The sequence below is a fragment of the Sinocyclocheilus grahami genome, unplaced genomic scaffold (assembly GCF_001515645.1).
Source record: "Sinocyclocheilus grahami isolate Dianchi unplaced genomic scaffold, SAMN03320097.WGS_v1.1 scaffold92.1, whole genome shotgun sequence".
Classification (NCBI taxonomy): Eukaryota; Metazoa; Chordata; class Actinopteri; order Cypriniformes; family Cyprinidae; genus Sinocyclocheilus; species Sinocyclocheilus grahami.
In genome coordinates this window covers 3,607,765-3,613,910 of record NW_015505271.1, presented here as the reverse complement: position 1 = coordinate 3,613,910, position 6,146 = coordinate 3,607,765, and the positions used below count along the sequence as shown (strand labels likewise).

Here is a 6,146-nt window from a genome sequence, read left to right as displayed (position 1 = left end):
TGTATAGGCAAAAACAATGGTTTCTATTTTTTATTCACCAATCAGTTTTTATGTTTCAGGCTATTTTTAACCAAACTTTGTAAAAAGATGATTCTCAACTATGTTATTAAAGATAAAACAGAATGATTTGATGTACTATTTTACTTTATGCAATATGTGCGTAAAATTTCCATAAATTAATATTCCTTTTTTATTCAATGTATCTATACACTGCATCTAATTTGCATATTAATGTGTTCTTGGTGCAAACCATAATGGAAAAAAATAAGTGTTATAATGGGAGTAATAACGTGGCAACATTTTCATTAAAAAATCTCATATTTCATAGGAATATTGATATATCATCTCTGTCCCTATTAACTTGTGTCTCCTCAAAATGCCTGATTAACATGCCGTTTGTCCTTGTGTCCTCTACAAAAGACATATGAATGTTATGCCTTGTTTCGTAACCAAGTCATATTCCGATTTGAAACCCCATAACATTTTCCTGAGATGTTTATTTACGACAAACGATTTGAAAATGAACCAGATTTAAAGAATTACAAAATATGATCATATCTCCCTAAGAGTGCTGAATTTGATCATTCTGTCAATATCCGTCATTTTTAAAGGTGTGTTTATGATCAAACCTCCAAACATTTGATATCTCTAAAAAGCCCTGAATGTGCACATCCAGACTTAAAACTGTCATGTATAGTCTCCGAGAAATGAACTAAAACAGTCAAAGTCTTGGGTTGTTGGGTTGTTATATGTGCCTATCCTACCCACAGAAGGTTAATGTGTGTTTAAAACAAACTATCCTGCACAATAACTTTGGAAATGATCAATAGCTTTTCTGTAGACCTTAAGATACGTCTATACAGTAATAGTCTTTCTAAACAAACCCACTCTCATTCACTAAAGTAAAATGAAGGCGGTCTACCCTATGTGTAGGACTATTGTTTATTGTATATCTTCTAATTCACAGATATTTGTACTTTAGAAAATAACCAGCAGATGTCGCTTTAATCTTGAAGGCATTTGTCATTTGAGTTAACTAAAGTTTTGATATAACTTTCTTTTCTGATTTCTAAATTCTTAAATTTTGTGTAGGATGTACAGTATTAAGCTGTATTAACAATTTTGTTAAAAAATGCTATTTTTAAATCTAATTTATATTTATACATACCACATATAAATATATACCATATAATAATAATACATGTGGTTATTTTAAATTTAAATAGTAAGTACGAAGTAGTGCGCTATTCGGAACTGAAGCTGATAGACCTCTGCTGCACACCTGCCGTAGTGCGTCATGGCGTAAGCAGCAACCCCTCCATACGCATATACAGAGCAGCATGGTAAAGTTACCCCGGGACTGGCTGTTTACGCGAAGCATTCAAAACGGGAGCACTGTTTCAAGATAAGCAAAAGTGTTCAGTTGTAAGAATGCAGAAGAAACGCTGAGCAGTGTTCGGAAGCTTCTCTTCGCTCTGGTATGTAAACAACGGGCTCACCTGCACTGGTGCGGACGGGATATGTATTTGGAAGTTATTCATTGCGTTATTTAGTCGTTTCTTTAGACAGTCTAACAATATTGCTGCAGATATGACGTTTTTGAGGGTTTAAATATATGTAAATATCATTAATGCTTCAGAAATATTCTTTTAAAATATCCCAAGGCAAAGTAGAGTAATTAGTGCTACCAAAATAGAAAGTATTAGTTATTGTACTCTCTATTTAAGTTAGGTTTACATTCATGAAAAATGACTGGTATTAGCTCTGGGCTCTGTGGTACAGCTAGTCTCAAATCAGTGTATAATCCAGTGAGTCTAAAATATACTGGTCTGTACCAGGAGCAGATTATGTCCATTATTGCACAAATACATATTTTTCCCCTTAAAGAATGCAATATCCAGTAAACCTAACCGGATTGCTTTTCCCTCTTTCATTGCATTTCAACAAAACAACCTTTGTTTGTGTTTAAGGATTACATTTGAGCTGTTTTGCTAGAGTGCTGACAAAGTCAACAGAATGGACATTTGTTATTTCGTAATCAAGTTAATTTGTAGTCTGTAAAGTATGCTATGTTTTGTGCAAATTATATGCATATTAGATGCACAAATGATTTATCAAGTAGTTATTTCAGTTCATATTTGTTTTTCAGCAGTCTCTTTCTATGCCAAAAAATTATACAGCACTTCATCACTTTGTTGTTCTTTTCATCAGTCGTTTTTTTTTCATTCATTTTCTTAGTTGTTATTCTCAGGAATAACTTTATGCCCTAAAGCCTTTCATTCTTATATAATATATACGTGTGTGTTCATGGATCAGTGTGCGTCCATTCGTGCGTGTTGTGTCAATGTGTCCGTGTCCTCTCACTGCCAAGCAGTTCAGCTGACACAATGCTTTACCCAAAGCAGGTCTCATGTTTCAGATATCTGTCTGCAGTGACAGTGCAAGCTTCTCCTGGTTTGCAGGGTCTCTCTCATCCTTCATTTCTGTCATAATCAGAAAGAAGTGACATTACATGGTGGACACACATGGTTTTGCTTGTTGTTAGTTATAGCTCAGTGACACTCCTGCTTGCAGCTGCAGCAACTTTAAAAACTATGCGTCAAAGGGACAGTTTGCCCAAAATTGAATATATATTTATCATTAATAGTTATTAATATAATTATCGTTATCGTTTTATCGCCCAGCTCTTTCTCTATATATACAGTATATGCCATAAGTTATTTACTCTCGTGCCGTTCCATACCCCATGACAATTTTTTCCATGTATCACAAAAGGATAAATTTAATGTAATAATAATAATAATACAACTTTATTGTCAACCCCAATGGTTGAAAATTATATTTGACCACACCATTGACATGAGACATACATAACATTAAAACCACACGAATTTCAAAAAGACGTATCAGATCGTTCCACCTTAGTGTTTTGATTCAGATATCCAATTACTGCAGGTATAAATGAATTCTTATAGATGATTCTCTCTGCCCTGGGCATTAAATAACAAATAAAAGACAAACTGATCATTTAAAGGATGAATAGCATCTTTCAGAATGCATTTAGCTTTCCCAACACATCTTAAAATGTACACCTGGTTCAATGTTCTCTGTGGCTTACCAATGACCTTGCTCGCTATATTGATGACTCTAGTTAATGTATTTTTCTGTTTACAGTTCAAGTGCCCATACCAGGATGTTATATTATAGGTCAGCACACTTTCCACCAAGGACATGTAAACGATCTCCAGAATGTTCTGGCTCACACCAAAACTTCTAAGCTTCTGTATTAAAAACAGACGTTGCATACATTTCTTAAAAATATATTTAGTATTATCCTGGAAACTCCGCTTACTATCAATTAGTGTACCAAGGTAGTTAAAGTGATCAACAATCTCAACAGGATGACTATCTATCATTACATTCTTGACTGAAATCCCCTGCCTACTATGCGTAATTACTAATTCCTTGGTTTTTCCTACACTGTAAAAAATGACCGTGAATTTAACGGTAAAAGACTGTAAAAATGCTACAGTAAAAACCTGTTAAATGGTTAACGGTAAATTCCCCTAATATATACAGTGAAAAACTGTATTGGACATTACATGTATTGGACATTAATTTTACAGTAGTTTACCGTTTTTGGAAGGGAAAAATATGTTTTTCACAATTTACAGTGAATAACCGTAAATTGACATTCCCAGAATTCCCTGCATTACATTTCAAATTTGATGTTTTGCACAGTGGGTGAAACTGTAATCTGCTGATTGGTCAGTGTGAATGTCTCACATTTGGTTTTTAATCACATGGTCAAGGAAGGGATAAAAGAATATTGTAACTGTAGCTCGGTTTCTTTCTTTGATCTCTCTTACTTTGCTGGGACTCTCTTCTTGGGGCTCTGCCCTCTCTCCCTCAGGTAACATTTTACATACTGTAAAATATATACCCAATAGGACGAAAATCAGTACAATTAACTATGCGTTACCATCCTTCATCTATTTTGTAACCAATTCAAGTGTAACCATAACAAAACATTGTTATTAAACCATTTCAATTATTATGTGCTAACTATTCTTGATTCAAGGTTGTTAGGGCCAACTTCTGGCTCGACTGGTATCTTATCTTCCACAAATTCGTCATGCGACACCAAAAATTATTCAGAGAGATCCACCATGTCTCTGAATTTAGACGATTGAGCACGAGTCACAACGCATGCAGGGAAAGCTGCAGGACATTGACGTGCTAGATCAGGTTGCTCACACACGCTAGGGTTATGGACTACAATTGGTCTGGGAAAAACTTTGCCCCCTGCGAGGTCATTCCCCAGAATAACCCCCACCCCCTCAAAAGGTAGCTGAGAACGTACACCAAGTTTTACAGTACCTGTTATGAGTTCTGACTTCAAGTAGATATTGTGAAGAGGAACGTTTATACACTGCATTCCAATTCCACGTATAAGCACGTCTGTACCGGAGTAAGTCTCGGTAGACCGTGGCAATAACTCCTCTAAAATAAATGACTGAACTGACCCAGTGTCTCTCAAAATGGTGATTGGTTTACTCTCAGAATCAACTGAGTGAGACACTGAGCCATTCAGGAGAAAAGGCTGATAAGACAGAGCGGTTGTGTGGTTTTCCGCCAATGTGGGGTGTACGAGTGCAACACTTTTAGATCCTTCCTGCAACGTTCAAAAACCTCTATGGTAGGAGAAAGAGTAAATTAAATTAAATCAAATTCTATAATTCTCACTACCACAAAGGCCTTCTCCTTCACCAAAATAAAACAGCCAAACAGAACAAGAAAGTAATGAGCAGATACTTTCACTTGAACGGACGAGCCCCCACTTGTTACATGCTAGCCCTTTTAGTCTAGAGGTAATGGACCTAGCAGTAACATTTTTGGAGAGAGAAAGCACAGGGACCTCTTGTCTCCAGCCCCAATAACACCTCCAAACAAAAATATTTTTTTTTACTTTTTATTCAATCATAAGAAAAAGATAAAAGGAAACATAAGCTTCAGGAGGGGGCAAAGGCCAACACAACAAACAAAAAGATTTCTAACTCAATTTTAACCATAACTTACCTTTACATAAACCAAAAGAAAATGAACAAAATGAACTTCCCTATCTCCTTGACTATCCAAATAACCAGGAGAAAAGCAATTAAAGAAAAAGGCACCCACCTCCCTACAAGTTTCCTTACAAAATACTTAAATTCTAAACAAACTTACAAGTCTCCCAACTGAGCCCACAGTAGCACCAATGGTTAGCACTTAATAACAACAGACAAAGTTATCTGGAGCCAGAGAAAAGCAGTCCGTGTGACAGGTTACAATCTGCAACCCTCTCCCTCTCCCTCTGTTGAAAGGCAGTGCTGGTTTTATATGCTGGCTTTCTCCTGGCGGCAGCCAATCAGTGGAGCTGAGGTAAATGGGCAGCAAATCAGCAACAGGTGGACCCAATCACCTGCATGCGAATGGTAGCAGTAGACAAGGAGAAAAAACAAACAAACAACAAACTACCACAAAGCACATAGAACAAATAAAATATGTCTCAGGAAGTAACAACTCCGATCGGGCATCTTCGGGGGTCTTCTCGGCGAGAAGAACACCACTCAACGAACAGGTTCCACTTCAAGCGTAGGCGTGTCTCGTAGACGGTGCTCTCGCTGAAGTGATGGTGTCAACTACCTCTTGGAGTAGGCCACTCAGAACCTCCGCATCCCGTCCAGGGACCGGACATGAAGTTTCCAGAGGTCTGGACGCGGGTGCCAAAGGGTGCACCGTCTCTGAGTCAGTAAATCCACACCTCCAAACAAAAAGAAAATATTTAACTTTATTCAATCATAAGAAAAAGATAAAAGGAAACATAAGCTTCAGGAGGGGGCAAAGGCCAACACAACAAACAAAAAGATTTCTAACTCAATTTTAACCATAATTTACCTATACATAAACCAAAAGAAAATGAACAACAAAATGAACTTTCCTATCTCCTTGACCATCCAAATAACCAGGAGAAAAGCAATTAAAGAAAAAGGCACCCACCTCCCTACAAGTTTCCTTACAAAATACTTAAATTCTAAACAAACTTACAAGTCTCCCAACTGAGCCCACAGTAGCACCAATGGTTAGCACTTAATAACAACAGACAA

At 36.8% G+C, this 6,146-nt stretch overlaps 1 protein-coding gene across 1 annotated transcript in view; it reads left to right on the top strand.

Moving 5' to 3' along the window:
- Nucleotides 1–1,305: 1,305 nt before the first annotated feature.
- Nucleotides 1,306–6,146, top strand: part of LOC107587402 (KN motif and ankyrin repeat domain-containing protein 1-like) — a 16,000-nt gene continuing 11,159 nt past the window's right edge. Inside the window, exon 1 of the mRNA XM_016275194.1 lies at nucleotides 1,306–1,478. The gene's annotated coding sequence lies outside the window, so the exon portion shown is untranslated. The remainder of the gene's footprint in view (nucleotides 1,479–6,146) is intronic.